We start from the raw sequence: 18,228 nt of genomic DNA, 5'->3' as shown, positions 1-18,228 counted from the left end.
GAGTTTGTCCGTCGATATAAGGTTCATAATCCACTCTTTTATTCGATGAACTAAGAGTCAACGTATTCACATTTTTTTGAATCTGGCGGATCCACTCCGCCATATCTACAGCTCCCATGGGAGCTATAGATATGTAAGGCATCCCATATTCTTTATTTAAATATACCGCTGTCATTAATCCCACTTCACGATAAGGAATTAAATTGAACCAAGCTTTTGGTAATTTTTTAAGATCTTCTACAGATCCTCCTTCAGGAATTATTTGATTAATTTCAATATCCAGATCTCGTAATAAACGTCTTAATTCACGACAATCGTGTTGATTATGAAAACCCAATGTAAAAATTCCAATTATATTGACAGAAGGCACATTTGTGAGAAATTGATCCCATTTTTCTTGTCTATGACATCTATCTAAATAATATCGAACCACCTGTTCTAAAGTTCTATCCGCTGCTTGAATTTCATTTACTTGATAATGATCAACATCTGCAAAAATGACGTCGGAATCAAAAATTATGGATGCTCTATTCACAAAGTTCTGTAAATCTTCTTGCAAAATACTAGAGGTACATGTAGGTGTCAATATAATAAGATCAGGGTGTTCCTCTTTATCTTTCTGGAGAATATTATCCACAACTCTTTCTTGAGATCCACGTGCTAGTACGTGACGATCTACTATGCTAGCAGTTGCGGCAGTAAAATCTCTTTCACGTTCTAACATAGAACGCATGACATTGAAATAATCATCTCCTAGAGGAGCGTGCATAATGGCATGCACATTTTTGAAAGAACTAGCTACTCGTAGGGTTCCAATATGAGCAGGACCAGCATACATCCAATAGGCTAATTTCACTTTATCTCTATCTCAATTTGATCTGTATTCCAATTCTACACCGCAAAAATATCCCTTTCTCTATTTAGAATCTTATCGAAATCATCTTTTCCTTCTATAAGTCTTTTTTTTTTCAATTCAATAATACTGTTCCACCTAGGACGGAAGGATTCGAACCTTCGAAATAACAGGACCAAAACCTGCTGCCTTACCGCTTGGCCACGCCCCATTATTGTTTTATAATAATCCATTAAGATAAATTGACGCAATGTTTTGAATCTGAATTGCATTATTATAATTCGATTCGTTATGCAATTATGCATAACCGGAGGGGCATAGATTCTGGAGTTAATCAGATATCTAACTATAGGGGAACCTAAAAAGAAACAAGAATATACATTCATTGGTCATTCCCTATCAGAATAGGTAAAATATTGTATAAATAAATGATCCCTTCCAACTCGAAAACTAAAAGTCTAATCTTGTCAAACAATTCGATTGATTGGCCAAATACTTTTAGATCTTTACATTATTCATCGGAGAATCAAAATGTCAGTTATCCTCAACTTCCATATTTGTCTAGACGATGCCGCTTTTCATTTGAATAATCCCTTTTTTGCCAAATTGCCTGAAGCTTATGCAATTTTTGATCCAATTGTTAATGTAATGCCCATTATCCCTCTGTTCTTTTTTTTATTAGCCTTTGCTTGGCAAGCTGCCGTAAGTTTTCGATAACGATAATCTAAGTTTTTATTCATTTTTGTTTGTATCACTTGATATGGAAAAAACATCTTTTTTTTCTATCATTTTATGATTAGTTAGTTGTTACAATTTAACTATTTCTAATTGGATCATTTTCATTAACTAAATTGATGTAACACTCTTTTTCCTCGTTCTGATGTTTATTTTGTGATACATCTATTCTCAACAGATCAAAATAACTTGAGTCAATATCAATGGCATCACAGTTGCAGTTTGGGTGATTAGCTAGTGATTAGAATATGTTATTAGAAGATAACATATCTTTCAATATTCTATTTAAAAAATGAGTAAAGATGATAATTTATCTATTCCAAATTTTCTTCTATTTTAGACATAGACTGTACTTGTTTCTATTGTTTTGTTGATTGTGATAATCTTAAACAAGTTTAGGGTAGTTTAATTAGTATTCGAATTCCTATTTATCCTGTTCAATTCCGAGCAAAGAAGAAAAGAGAAACAGAATAGATTCAATTTTGAATCTGCTTTTTTTCTTTGCTCAGCCAATGCCAATAGCCAATATATGATACAAAAATTGATGATCTATTCCGTTTTCTAATAAGAATAATTTCGGAGATTACATAATGCTTACTCTTAAGCTGTTCGTTTACACAGTAGTGATATTTTTTGTTTCTCTCTTTATCTTTGGATTCCTATCAAACGATCCAGGACGAAATCCTGGGCGTAAAGAATAGAAAAAAAGATTAGAAAGTAGATTTTGTCAAAATCCCTTAATAGGTTTTGAGGAGTAATCTCAGACTGAATGGAGAGAGAGGGATTCGAACCCTCGGTACAAAATAGTTTGTACAACGGATTAGCAATCCACCGCTTTAGTCCGCTCAGCCATCTCTCCTAGATGGCAAATCTAAAATGAATATAGCATTTCACTAAATAAAGACCAACATTTGTGAGAATCCAATTTTATTTTTTTATTCCATTTCAAACAATTTTTCGCTTTTTCTAGCCCGGCCAGTATCTGGCCAGGCCATTGTCTTTCCTAGATAAGGAATTAATTGACTAAATTATGAAGAATACAGTGCTCTACCTAATCTGAAAGCTAAAATCATTATTATAAAAGTAACAGAAATAAAAAGGGCTATCAAAATTTGACCTTGTGATATCATTTCTTATATTTCCTTTTATGTATTATATTTTTATCTCTTATTATAAGATTAATAGATAAGCACTTGCTATATATAATGTATTATATTTTTATCTCTTATTATAAGATTAATAGATAAGCACTTGCTATATAATATATATATTGTTTTTTATTCCAACTATTTCAGATTATAATCTGGATGAGATGTTCTAGATTGGATTGAAAATGTATAGATCATATTGAAGGGTAAAAAAGAGATTTCAAAGACTAAGAGTGGATCATTCTTATTTTCTATATCTGTCATAAAGAAAAACTAATTCCAAATTACTTGAATTATTCTAAAGAATGTGTTAATAATCATAACAACTAATCTATAAATAGACTAGTTACTAAAGAAAATCATACTATTAGTCATGGAGTATTCCCTACAATATTGATTGAAGGTTTTTCTTTTTTCTTGTAAGAGTAAAAACAAAACAATAAGGTAAGGGACGGAAGAAGTGAAAAGAAACTATCTCTTATTAAGTTTTCAGGAATAGGAAAATATGATGATCGGAACTTGCATTAGATTCTTATTAGAATCTAAAAATTACTTTTTCCTATTGGACAAAAAATCGATCTGTATGATACAATGAAATTGTAGCGGGTATAGTTTAGTGGTAAAAGTGTGATTCGTTCTATCATTATATTCAACAGAGTTGAAGGATCTTTCAACTCTCATTTATATTTTTTTATATAAAAAACTCTATTTACTATATAGGTTCTAAACCTCTCCTATGAATACCCTGGGTCAGGAAAGGAATTGTGCGCATTCTCGTAATTTGAATTTGGAATGAATGATAAAATGACAATATTTTCCATTCAAGATGGCGAAACAGAATGTAGAATTTTTGAAAAGATTAGACCGATCTATCTAATCGGATCAATCAAAGATCCATGGATATCAAAATATTATTTTTCATCGTAACTAAACTAAATGTTCAACTACTAGAATAAAAAAGTTGGAGTCAAATAGCTAGGTAACAGTGACTTTGGTTTACTTTAGTCACCGTGATTTTGTTTGAGCTCGGTGAAATTTGATTTCCTCTAGGATTGCAATCAGTAGAAATAGAAAACGAAGTAATTAGAAAGATTTTTGAGCCCAATATTAAGAATTTTTCAATCTTATCTTTCTATAGGGATCATCTATCAAGTGAATAGGTATTTTCTATTTAAGGTTCTTCACCTGAAGTTAAGAGGAAAGAACTACAAATACAACTAACATAGATGTTATGGAGCAGAGCATAAATAATTTATGTATTATGTGAAAAAGTGTTTTTTTTTTTATCAGACCTCCCTTTCTATCTCTCTCTCATGGAGGAGCCGAATGAAATGAAATTTTCATGTTCGGTTCTAAATTAGAGGCGTTAATCAACGTCGACTATAACCCCTAGCCTTCCAAGCTAACGATGCGGGTTCGATTCCCGCTACCCGCTCATTCATATTTCTTATTCTTATTTCATTTTTCATGCCCATGTTACCTACCTATTCTTTCTCTTTCATTCCCGAATATCGTTGTGAATAGAGAAAAAATCATACTTTTTTATTCCCAATCGATAAAGTAAAGGAATAATGAAAATAAAGCGTCCATCGTCTAATGGATAGGACAGAGGTCTTCTAAACCTTAGGTATAGGTTCAAATCCTATTGGACGTAATAATTCGTCGTTATGCTTTGTTAAATGTTGCAAAATGATTATTTAGCTCTTTTATACTATTTCGAGCATAATAAAAAGTTGGAGATTTTCTTGAATAGCTTCTTTTAAGAGATCTTCTGCTTGTTGCGTGAATGTCCCAGTAGAACGTATAATTTCTCCAAATTGGGGTTTCTTTTTTACTAAATACTCGCGCAGCTTAAGAATAAATTTTTTAACTTGTACGATCTCTAATACATCTAGATATCCATTCGTTCCGGTATAAATCATAGCTATTTGTTCTTCCACTGTCAAAGGATCTGATTGAGATTGCTTGAGCAACTCGCGTAATCGTTGGCCTCTTGCCAATTGATCTTGCGTAGCTTTATCAAGATCAGAAGCGAATTGTGCAAAAGATTCTAACTCTGCAAGTTGAGCTAATTCTAATTTTAATTTCCCAGCTACTTGTTTCATAGCTTTCATCTGAGCTGCGGATCCTACTCTAGATACGGAAAGACCCACATTAATGGCAGGTTGAATTCCTGCATTGAAGAGATCAGCTGACAAGAAGATTTGTCCGTCGGTAATGGAAATGATGTTAGTGGGGATATAAGATGAGACATCTCCAGCTTGAGTCTCAACTATTGGTAAAGCAGTCAAGCTACCTCCACCTAACTGCGAATTTAATTTAGCTGCTCTTTCTAATAAGCGAGAATGTAAATAGAAAACATCTCCTGGATAAGCTTCCCGGCCAGGTGGTCTTCTTAATAGAAGAGACATTTGTCGATAAGCTTGTGCTTGTTTGGAAAGATCATCATAAATGATTAATGTATGTTGTTCTTTATACATAAAGTATTCGGCTAAAGCTGCTCCTGTATAAGGAGCAAGATATTGTAATGTAGCAGGAGAATCTGCAGTTTCCGCTACCACAATGGTATACTCCATTGCGCCATGTTCTTGGAACGTATTAACTACCTGAGCTATCGAAGAAGCTTTTTGACCAATAGCGACATAAACACATATTACATTCTAATTTTTTTGATTTATAATCGTATCTGTAGCTACTGCCGTCTTACCGGTCTGTCTGTCCCCAATAATCAATTCTCGCTGACCGCGCCCTATAGGGATCATAGAATCAATAGCAATAAGACCCGTTTGAAGAGGTTCATATACAGAACGTCGTGAAATAATACCTGGAGCGGGAGATTCGATCAATCGAGATTGGGAAGATGAGATCTTCCCCTTACCATCAATAGGTCGAGCTAGCGCATTTACAACTCAACCTAAATAAGCATCACTTACTGGTATCTGAGCAATTTTTCCCGTTGCTCTCATGGAACTACCCTCTTGTATCATCAAACCATCACCCATTAATACAGCTCCAACATTATCTGATTCTAGATTTAGGGCAATACCTACTGTACCATCTACAAATTCTACTAATTCCCCTGACATTACTTTATCAAGACCATGAATACGAGCAATGCCATCTCCTACTTGAAGTACAGTGCCAATATTAACAACCTTGACTTCGTTATTATATTGTTCAATCTGTTTACGTATCATACTACTGATTTCATCGGGTCGAATAGTTACCATTAACACTAGTTAATTCTCTTTTGAAAAATAAGACCTAGTATATATATATATATAACGTTAATCAGTTATGTTTTTCATGCCTAGCAGCAAGTCGATATTATGCTCGATCGTACGTAAATGTAACTCACTATTCAGATGATTATTCAGAGTTCCTAGAGCTCTTTGGACAGCTTGGCGAGAAATTTGTTGTCGAACCTGTTCAATTACTCTTTGTTGTTCCAATTGAACGGTTTCATTCTTTAAATTTTCTAATTGTTTCAAATTAACAGAAGCAACATTGATAAGATCCTCTTTTTCTTGTTCTATTTGAGAGTATCCATTTTCCCGAATTTCACGCGCTCGCATTTCTACTTCCCATAAGCGAGCCCGGGCTTGCTCAGGCTGATTAGCAGCTCCTTTACATAATTCTTTAGAACTCTGAATAGTACTCACTATTTTTTGTTTACGGTTATCTAATAAATTACTTAATGAAAGTAGATTATCTATTCATAAGTTGAACGAATAATCTCTTCCCAAACCGAACACGAATCTTTCGATTCATTCGACTTTCCCGCTCGGCTTTTTTTACGAAGCCTACCCTTTTCGTTCATATTATGTAAATTAAAAAAAAAATCAATCTATCAAAGACCGAAATCTACGAAGGGCTCTTTTGCCAAAAGGGGTTTTTTGTTATCAACTGAGTTGTTGTTTTTTCTTTTCGTATTTTTTTTCTTGAATAAATTCGCTTTTGTGTAGGTCGTCGGTTCCGCATTTAAACCCCAAAAATTGTATTGGATGGGAGATTAGGACTATTTTTCAGTAGATAGATTGAATAATTCCATTGATATGAATGTTATATATCGAATTAACCTCCAACTATGCCTTTGAACCCATCTCATATTAGCACAGCGGTTGAAAGAGTACCAGTTTTGCTTGGACTTCAAGCAGTTTAGCTTTAACCATTCTAAAGATTTTCTCATATTGGTTGGGATTGGTCAAAAATTTCCCAATCAATTACGAAATGCTATAGTTCTTCCATATTGATTTTTTGCCCTTTTAGAAGTAATTCGTTGAGATCATGCACTTTTCTATCTACAAAATGCAGTTGGTTGGATCCAGCTAGATTATTCAAATATACAACTCGCACACACTCCCTTTTCGAAATAGGTCAGTACACCAAGCACCACACTGAGATTTAGTATATTTGTTTCTAAAATATTGGTATTTAACCTGAAACCCTCAGCGGAGGATAAAAAAATTAGGGAAATGAAAGAATCAGTTACATTTTTCATACGCTCTCCCCTCATAGATAAGGATACTTTTACAAAGTTTTTTCTCCGACTCGATTCATTCTGGATAAACAGATTTCGAGTACTTAGTAAGTCCCAGGTCCTGCATAACGATAAATAAGGATATAATAAAAAAAACTTTGCTCAATCTATCTACTTCTCCGAGTGTCGCAAGTCTTTCTGACCAAAACAAGTGACGTATAAGTCCATTATTTTGGATCAGCCCCTCCCCTATTGGCTGAACAAGAAAATTGATAAAGGGGGGTCCTTAAAATCCCGAAGGATACGGATTTTAGTCTCCGAGATTAAACAAATGGATTAGCAAATAAAAGTGCTAGAGCTACAACTAATCCATAAATAGTTAAAGCTTCCATAAAAGCTAAACTTAGCAGTAAGGTACCTCGTATTTTACCCTCCACCTCCGGTTGTCTCGCAATACCTTCAACAGCTTGTCCCGCAGCAGTGCCTTGACCAATGCCAGGTCCAATAGAAGCAAGGCCTACGGATAATCCAGCAGCAATAACGGAAGCAGCAGAAATCAAAGGATTCATGGTAATCTCCTCTTAGATTAAATAATGGTGGATAATATGATAGTTTTCTCTATTGATTTGATTGTTCACGTTCAACTAGAGAACAATTTCTTTTCTTTGAAAACAACTCAATTTTGATTCGACGAAATGGTATTAAAAAATTATTTGATAATACAAAATAGGTAAATCCTCTACCCTTATATTATATCCTTTTTTAGATTAAATATTCTATCTCTAAAGAATTAGAGATAGAATATATAGACAAACTATGTACATAAAACGTATCCCTTCGAGTCATTGCTCGAAACCGGGATACACACATAGTTTACTAAACTAATTCCCATTAGTAAACCTATTAATATTATTAATGTAGATATGAATCTACAAATATGATCTATTCTATCTATCAATTTTATCGACGGGTGAGGTGATCCTTAATCTTTCTACTAAGATCTTAGAGATTCAGTATTTTCATTTATGACTATTTTCATTTATGACTATAATTAAGGGGGAATCAAAATGGAAAGAACATTTAACGTTTTATAAATATAAATGAGCAAATTATTATGAATCTGAATTAAAAGACTAAGTCCAATTAATTCAATTAATGATGACCCTCCATGGATTCTCCTATATAAGCTGCGGCTAGAGTTGCAAAGATTAGAGCTTGAATGCCACTTGTAAATAATCCTAGGAACATTACAGGTATAGGTACCACTAAAGGTACTAAGGAAACAAGAACGGCAACTACCAATTCGTCAGCTAATATATTTCCAAAAAGCCGAAAACTAAGTGATAGAGGTTTCGTAAAATCTTCTAATATGTTAATCGGTAAAAGTATTGGGGTTGGTTGAATATATTTACCAAAATAGCCTAAACCCCTCTTTGTAAGACCTACATAAAAATAAGCTACTGATGTGAGCAAAGCTAGAGCTACTGTAGTATTAATATCATTTGTAGGCACGGCTAATTCCCCATGAGGTAATTGAAAAATTCCACAGGGGAAAAGAGCACCTGCCCAATTAGAAACAAAGATAAATAAAAACATGGTTCCTATAAAAGAAACCCAAGGACCATATTCTTCTTCGCCAATCTGAGTTCTAGCCAAGTCCCGAACAAATTCGAGAACATATTCCACAAAATTTTGAGCTTCGTTTGGAACAATTTGTGGGTCTTGAACAGCTAGAGTAGTTGAACTTAATAATACAGCAATTACAATCCAAGAAGTTATAAGTACCTGTGCATGAACTTGGAACCCCCCTATTTGCCAATAAAAATGCTGACCTACTTCCACACCGGATATCTCATAGAAAAAATTCAGCGTGTTAATAGGAAATTGTACAATATTCATATTACCCTTTCTATATAAAGATGAATTTCAAAAAAAAAATGATTTTGGTTCAATGACCGATTCCTCAATTATTTCACTATCATCAGTTAGGTTACGAAATAAAATAATGAAATGATTATTTCATTGATTAAGAAGATTTCTGTATTTCTAGACAAATATATCTGTATTTCTAGACATAATATATCTTAATCTATTCTATAAGATTTGGGAATAGTAGCCAACTTAGTTTTAGCTTCTCTTTTTTTTGTTTATTCACTTTTTATAGAATTACAATGCTTTACCCGTGCGAATTGCTAAAATTAATTTATTTAGGATCAGTCGGATTGGTCCTCTACCATCATCATTGGCTGGGATTGGGATATCCACGAGATTCGGGTCACAATCTGTATCAACTAAGCAAATTGTGGGAATACCCAAAGTTCTACATTCCCGAATAGCAGTATATTCTCCTTTTTGATCGAGAATTATTACAATATCGGGTAATTTTTTCATGTATCTAATACCTCCCAGATCTTCCTGTAATTTGTTCAATTCTCTCCTGAGTATTGCTGCTTCTTTCTTCGTAAATTGATCAAATCCTCCCGTATTTTTTTTTTTCATTAAATTTTTGAATTTTTCAAGTCTTGCTTCTGTAGTAAACCAATTAGTTAACATACCCGCGAGCCATTTTTTATTTACATAATGACATCGAGCTGCTAAAGCAGCTAATTTAGCTGCATCAGCTGTTTGATGTTTTGTACCAACTATCATAAATTGTTTTCCTCTTTTTGCTCCATCAAACACAAAATCACAGGCTTCTGATAAAAAACGAGCGGTATAAGTCAAATTTATAATATGACTATTTTGACGTTCTTTAAAAATGTAAGGTGCCATCTTAGGATTACATTTTTTTGTCTCATGACCAAAATGAACTCCTACTCTTACCATTTCTTTCAAATTGATGTTCCAATTTTTTTTCATCATTTTCTTTTTTTGCTTTTTAATATGAACTGGAATACCTACATTCCAATGGAATGGGTTAAATTGCTTGCCGTAGCCTACTTGGTACAAATATTCATTTGATTTTTTTATTTTTTTTTATACAATAAAGCAAATTGTTAGATTTATTTCTTTATAAATTTCTTTTTTACTACTCCTACTCGTTTTGATTTTTTCTTTATTTTGACTAATTTTTTTAGAACTATTTTTTTTTGCAATAAAACTTTAAAGAAAAAATCTTTCACTTTTATTGGAAATATATTTTTCTTACTCATTCTCGGATCTATTTTACTCTGTTTTTTCAAACGGTTGAATCCAGTACCAACAGGTATCATTCTCCCGAGAATAACATTTTCCTTCAAGCCCTTCAACCAATCAATGCGACCTTGAAGAGCAGATTTCGCTAAGACCCGAGCAGTTTCCTGAAAACTCGCTTCCGATAGAAAACTTTGAGTATTCAAAGATGCGTTTGTCATTCCCAATAAAATGGTTCGATAGTTTATTCTTTTTTCGAGAGCACGATCCATTCTTTGTGCTTGTGATAATCTAATGAGTTCTCCGGGTAAAAAAAGACTATTTAGTCCATTTTCCAAATTTTTATTTTCGGACTTTTCGACATCTACAACTAAAACTTTCGATGTAATTTGGCGCACAATAATTTCTATATGCTTATCAAAAATTTGTACCCCCTGGGATCGATAAATCTTTTGAATTTCATTGACCAACTGATTCTGACTATCCTCCATAGTTATTCTAACACTGGTGAATGACCCCCAAAAGTTTCCAAAAAATCTTGCCAGGTGTCTGTTCAATTCTTTAAATTTTTTTTTTCAATTTTTCGATATTAAAGTATTCGAGCGGGCTTCTGATAATTGTTCAACTTTAGGAAGACCTTGAATTATATCATCGGATTTTAATCTGTCGTATGACATGGTGATTAATGTATCTCCTTCGTAAAGAATTTTCCCATAATAACTATTATGAGTTGCTCTTCGAGTACCCAAATAGGGTTTAGCTAATCTAATGATAAAAGATCCCTCACGAACAACTACAATTTGACCAGATTCTTGGAGTTGTTTATCTTCGAATATCCATATACTTTTGCAAAAAAATTGTCCAAGGCTGACTACTGGAAATGTTTTTTCAAAAAAATTGGATAGGGAAAAGTACAAATGAAAATTGAAAAGAATATTTCTGCATGAATCAAATTTATAAATTTCCCTCTTTTCGTCCATAAAATAGCATTTAGCTACTTGAAAAGTATTCGAGTCATTGTTAGAAATTGAACGTTCATTTAGTAATACTTTTTTATAAGTCATCAAACGACAGTATGGAAAACGATTAGAAATACTATGTAAATAACCCAGGAAACCTGACAATGCCATTTTTTTATTTGCATCTGACTTTTTTACTATATTTAAGCTTTTTAAAGAATCATTAAACAAAACGATTTGCAAAAAATCAAAAGTAGACAGAATAATAAAAGATTGATCTTTTTTATTCTCATTAGGTATTGAACGAATAGTTCCCTTACTAAGTAATTTACTTTGATCATTCGAAAAAAAAGAATTAGTGTGACCTAATTTGTTATGAAACAAAAATGGAGAACTTGCCATATTAAAAGAAGGGTATTTCAGCAAGCTAATTTGAATCATATTGATAATGATCTTATTTGTTCTTACTGAAATGAGAGAAATATAAGCCTTTTTTATTTTTAATCTGGGCCTTCCGTCTAATTGATTTTCAAGAAAATTCCTTTCTTTTTCAATTGAATAACCCCCGTTCCCATATTTTATCATTTTTGAACGAGGGTCATTCAAACAAGCAAAAATATTGTTATTTTCATTTTTATAGAAAATAGATTCTATAGGCATTCTAAGAATTAAATGAGGACAAGGGATTCTTCGCTTCCCCGATTGTTTATCACACCATAATGGTACGATGAGTTCATTTTTTACCCTCATATTGTTGGTATTTTCAAAAAGAATGGTGCAATCGATAGAGTCTTGATGTTCGTTAGCTATGGTTCGATCAGTTTCGAGATAATTGAATATTTTTTTCCCTCTTTCAAAACAGTTTGAGTCAACTGATTCGTGTTTCACCTGATCGACTGAATAATTCGAAAGTGATTTATGTTTGTAAAGGAGAAGCTCTGTAATATCCACTTGATCTTGATCTTTATGAAAAGCGGATTCATATATCCCTCCCGATAATACCCATAAATGAGTTGTCTTTTCTATTAAATTAGACAGCATAGGGATATTCCAGTGCATTTCTCCTGTCAGGCCAGAATATATAGATTTCTTTACTTTCTCTTTAAAAGGGGATTTTTTTGCACAAATCTCAACAATTATTTGTTCCGATTCCACGAGTTGATTATTCTGAATGAATAGCAAGCTTTCTGGTGGAATCGTTAAGTTTTGTACTTCATATTGATTATCGATAGTCACGTCTAAACTATTATGGCATATATAAGCAGGGTGCCCATGACGGGTGCGGGTAGGAAAAACAAAATTTTCGTTGAATTCCATTTTTCCGGTGAACGGGGCTCGTATATGTTCTGCAATATCACCCGTAAATACCCCACCAGTATGAAAAGTCCTTAATGTTAGTTGAGTTCCCGGCTCTCCAATTGATTGGCCTGCAATAATGCCAACTGCTTCTCCTAATTCGATTAAGTTACTATGAGTAGTATTCCGACCATAACATAATTGACAAATCCAAGATATACTTTTGCAAGTAAAAGGGGTTCGTATATATATTGGTTGTATTTGGAAATAATAGAATTGATTGGCAAGTTTAATTCCAATATCTTCATTGCGCGTGGCAATACATCTTCCCTTTATATATACATCATCTGCTAATACGCGCCCAATGAGTGTTTGTAGAACAAATTGATTTTTGATTGTTTCTTGATCTTGAATAAGATTTACAAAAAGACCTTGTATAGTATCGTAATCTACTTTACGTACAACGAGGTGTTCTACTACTTCAACAAGTCTACGTGTGAGATATCCAGCATCTGCTGTTCGTATAGAAGTATCTACAACTCCTTTACGAGCACCGTAACAGGAAATAATATATTCTGTTAAGGAAAGTCCTTCACGTAAATTTCCTTGAATGGGTAGATCGACAATTTTTCCTTGAGGATCTGACATTAATCCTCTCATACCTACTAATTGGTGAACTTGAGATATACTTCCTCTAGCTCTTGAAAAGGACATCATATGTACTGGATTAAGAGGATCAGTCATCTTAAAATTCGGATTCATTTCTCGTTTCAAATATTCACTGGTAGCATGCCATATCTCAATCAATTGACGTAATTTTTCCACTGCATGTACATTTCCATAATCATGATGTCTTTCCGAAGCAAACCCTTGTTGCTGCACATCTTGGATAAGCCATAGTTTAGCTGGTGTTGTTAAAAGATCATCAATTCCTAATGAAATAGCTGCATCGGTAGCTTGCTGGAAACCTAAAATCTTCAGTTGATCTAATACATGTGATGTATATGTCATTCCAAATTGATTTACGAATCTTTTAATAAGGTGCTTCATAACAAATTTATCCATCCCTTTATTAAAAAAGGGCACTTCAAAAGGAAAGGGTACTTTTAATTTAGGTTGTATCATAAAAAGAAGGTATTTTCAATTTAGGTTGTATCAATAAAATATTTCCATTTTGGATAAAATCTCCCCATTTTGGGTTGGGGAGTAGGAATCAGCAATGGGTTTAAGCTCCAAAGCTCCTTTAATCTTTATCTCTGCATCAATGAAAGGATCATAAGATTAATAACATTAAATTCTGAATAATGACAGTTCTTGTCGGATATCATAAGTCCACAAGCCTTTTATAGCTTCTTCTATTTCTCGATTAAAACGAATATGACCAACGGTCGTTCGAATGTATTTATTAAATATTTCCCCCACTCTACATTTTCTTATTCGAAAATGATCATAGATTTCGTAGAAGGTACCGAAAGATTCATATTGAACTTCGATAGGAAGTTCTTGATTTACTGAATTAATAATAGAGGTATCTATATCTCTCCTCCATCGGAGCCATAAAGGACTGTCTAAATCAATTTGTTTTTGTTCATAAGCTTTAAGCGCATCATCATAGCTATAAAACGAAGGTGAGACGATCTTCTTTTTTGAATTATTCGGGTGGTATCTATTTTCATAAATGCCCTGGTTTTTTTGAATAGTTGATCTATAAAGTCCTAGAAGCATATCTTGAGTCGGTACACAAATAGGGTCTCCTATAGTTGGAGAGATAAGATTGAGATGAGAAAACATAAGTAAACGAGCTTCTACTTGAGCTTCCATAGATAAAGGTACGTGAACAGCCATCTGATCTCCATCAAAGTCTGCATTAAACCCTGCGCAAACCAATGGGTGTAAACAAATGGCACGTTCTTTTATTAAAATGGGTAGAAATGCTTGTATTCCTAATCTGTGTAAGGTGGGTGCTCGATTTAACAATATGGGATGTCTTTGGATAGTCTATTTAAGTACGTTCCATATAATAGGTTTCCTATCTCGAATTAAAAATTTAGCAGTTCTTAGATTGGGAGCAATCTATCGTTCAACTAGATCACGAATTAAAAATGCTTGAAAAAGTTCTATTGCGATTTCTCGGGGTAATCCACATTGGTACAATGAGAGATGGGGACCTACCACAATAACAGAACGACCTGAATAATCGACCCATTTTCCAAGTAAATTTTCACGAAATCTTCCTTCTTTCCCTTGGAGGAAATCTGAGAACAATTTATAAGGTCTATCCTTACTATCTTTCACCGGTTGCGCGCCTATACTGTTATCAAGAAGTGCATCTACAGCTTTTTGGACTAATTTCTTTTTATCAAACAATAAATTTGGTATTAGAAATGCACGAGTCCATTCTATGGATGCTAAAAGATTATTATTTTGACGGATAACTTTTAGATAAAGTTCATTGAGATCCGAAGTAATCACTCCACCTTCATTTAATTTATACATTGGCCTCAGGTCGGGAGGAAGAACTGGTAATAGGCATAAAACCATCCATTGTGGTTCTACATTTGTTTGAATAAAATATTGAGCAAATTTCATCCGTCGAACCAGGCGATCCTTTCTTCTTTGAAGTGAAATAAGTTTTTTCTTGATACTATAATATAGTTTTTTCAAAGGAGAGTCCAAAAGGGGTTGTATCCCCAACCCCAATAATATAGATATTTTCGTATTTATTTCCTTCCATTCTATATATGAATGATCTATAATCATTTGCAGATTTAGACCAGCTAATTGTTCTTTGATAGCTTTTCCTCCAGTGGCAATTTCTCGCTCTTGAAATAGCGCAAAATCCCAAGAGAGATAAGAAGCAATATCTTTTGCCCAAGATTTAGACTCATATTCACGAAGTTTTCCCTGAAATCACAATAAAGTTGGCTTGTTAACTGTGGGCCTAGTAATAAAAACATTTGGATAGGTTTTACAATCTTTTTTCCCCCCCTCAGAATCGGACATGAAAGTTTCCTCTCATCCGGCTCAAGTAACTATACCCAAATGGAAAGTGATTATGTATCATTATGCAAAAAATGTTTTTTGCTCTCTGATACAGACAATGTTTCCTGACGGTTTTCGTCCCCAAGTGATAAAACTAAATAGTTACTCTTTGCTCAAGTGCCAAGTGAATTTGATTATTGGTTTACAATTCGTATTATGACATAAATACGTAATTAATGAGCAGTCTTCTTCCTTTTGAACGATACATGATACATTTCTTTGTGAAAGATCTTTAATTTATTGTGAAATTCATATGGGATTTACTTGTCTCTATCTCTTTATTAATTGATCCTGTAGGTTTCTATTTTACTTCGATGGTTACAATACTATTTGAAGCATATGTGCGATGAATAGACTCCTATAACCATATTTTCTCTTTGGTCTAGAATAAAAAGAAAAATGAAACAGATTTTTGATTCCATTTTGTTTCTGTTTCTGATAAAAGAAGTATTTTTACGAAGTCCAATTAGTAATTTAAATTAATATATTACTCAAGATATTAACCCTAGATTCATTCCTCTTTATCAACATGGTTCTAATTCTGAGCTTCATGTCCCTCTTGCCGAGGGACGTGTCAGAGCTAAGGGCATCCCAATTAGATTGAATAGGATGACAGTTCCTATGGATCTGTATAATCGGAGCTTGTGATCAAGTCACACATCGCAGTATACTAGGCCTTCTAATTCTTTACGAGTCTTATTTAATAGATTCGCGATATAACTGGGACGTCGTTTGAAATACCAAATATGAACAACTGGACATGCCAGTTTAATGTATCCCATTCGATATCTTCGAATTCAAGGATCAATAACAAGTTCAACTCCACATTGAGTACAAAAATTGGAGTCGTAGTTTTCCTTCTCATTTTCTATCATTGGAGGTTTTACACAAGCACAAACTCCCCTTTTCCTAGGTCCAAATATCCTTTCACAAAGTAATCCACCTCTTATTGGTTCATAAGTTCTATAATCTAAAATCTGTTCTGCAGTCACTTGTCTGACTCTTTCTCCATTAGGTAATATTCTTTCAGACCAAGCGAGAATCTGCTCGGGAGAAACTAATCCAATTTGGAGTTGTTCGTGTTTATTCTGGTCATTCATAATAAATAAATTTTGATTCATTTTGATCAAACTTCCTTCTTATCTATCTGAAAGTCTATCTCAGATAGAGTAGTATGATTCAATTCTAGAGCTAAAGATCGTAGTTCTCGACTGAGCAATCGGAAAGATTCTGTAAAAGTGGTAGGTTTAGGCATTGGTTCTCCGTTGAAAATGGCACCAAATATTTTTTCACGAGTGTCCATATGATCAGATTTTAAAGTAAGTATCTCGTGTAAAATATAAGCAACACCAAAACCTTCTAGAGCCCAAACTTCCATTTCTCCTACTCGTTGTCCTCCTCTGGAGGATTTTCCTTTTAGAGGTTGTTGTGTAACCAACGCATAAGGCCCACGGGAACGTGCATGAATTTTGTCGTCAACTTGATGGCACAATTTCGATATATAAGCTATTCCTATTGTAACAGGTTGTTCAAAAACCTTTCCTGTTCTTCCATCAATTAATCTATGTTTTCCAGGATTATCAGTTTCAAATACCCATGGATTAGCTGTTTGCTCACTAGCTTTATAAAGCTCAGAAAACACTAGTTTTCTAGAAGCTTCTCGCTCGTACCTTTCGTCAAAAGGTGGAAGTCTATAATGTTTGTTCATTAGTTTTCCTGCTAAACCAAGTAAACATTCAAAGATCTATCCTAAATTCATTCGTGAAGGTACCCCTAATGGATTTAATACCATGTCCACTGGTGTTCCATTTTGTAAATAAGGCATATCTTGCCTGGGCAAAATTTTTGAAATAATACCTTTATTACCATGCCTTCCCGCTACTTTATCACCCACTTGTATTTTACGTTTTTGTAAAATATATACATGAACTTTTTCTATAATATCGCCGAGATAATCGTCTTCCTCCTCCTCGAACTCCTGAAAGCATCTCACATCGATAACTCGACCTTTTACACCTTTAGGGACTCTGAAACAATTTTCTTTTCCAGTAGGTGCCTTAATATCAAATAAAGCTTGTAATAATTTTCCTTCTGGAGTATTTATTAGTGAGTCTTCTTCTGCTTCCAGTATTAATTTACCTACTAATATATCACCTGTTTCTATCCAAGATCCTATCATTACAATGCCATTTTCGTCCAGATGACGGAGTAAGTAAGCATTTAAATGAGGTATTTCTCTAGTTATTACTTCAGGGCCCTGGTCCGTAAAATAAACTCCAATTTTGTATCTTACGATCTGAAAAGAAGTAAAAATGTCTTCATATACCAGACGTTCACTAATAAGTATTGCATCTTCAAAATTGTATCCTTCCCATGGCATATAGGCCACTAAAATGTTTTTTCCCAAAGAAAGTTCTCCCCCTGCTGTAGCTGCACTGTCTACTATAATTTGTCCCCTCTTTACATATTCCCCTTGGCGAACTTGGGGTTTTTGATGCATACAAGTATCACTATTAGAATGTTGATATAGAATCAATTCTGTTTCTATATTGTCTCGAGCAACAGATGAAGTTATGATTATAT

The 18,228-nt window shown here is 33.7% G+C and overlaps 2 non-coding genes across 2 annotated transcripts; one reads left to right on the top strand and one right to left on the bottom strand.

The window, feature by feature from the left end:
- Positions 1 to 2,358: 2,358 nt before the first annotated feature.
- Positions 2,359 to 2,447, bottom strand: TRNAS-GCU (transfer RNA serine (anticodon GCU)). The gene has a single exon. It is a non-coding gene; the product is annotated as a tRNA-Ser (tRNA).
- Positions 2,448 to 4,318: 1,871 nt separating this feature from the next.
- On the top strand, positions 4,319 to 4,390 carry TRNAR-UCU (transfer RNA arginine (anticodon UCU)). Its single transcript has one exon. It is a non-coding gene; the product is annotated as a tRNA-Arg (tRNA).
- Positions 4,391 to 18,228: the final 13,838 nt, after the last annotated feature.

Source organism: Cupressus sempervirens, chromosome 6, assembly GCF_028749045.1.
Source record: "Cupressus sempervirens isolate cs-2001-9-10 chromosome 6, ASM2874904v1, whole genome shotgun sequence".
NCBI lineage: Eukaryota > Viridiplantae > Streptophyta > Pinopsida > Cupressales > Cupressaceae > Cupressus > Cupressus sempervirens.
Note: the sequence above shows the minus strand (reverse complement) of the source record. Positions and strands in the feature narration are given on the sequence as shown.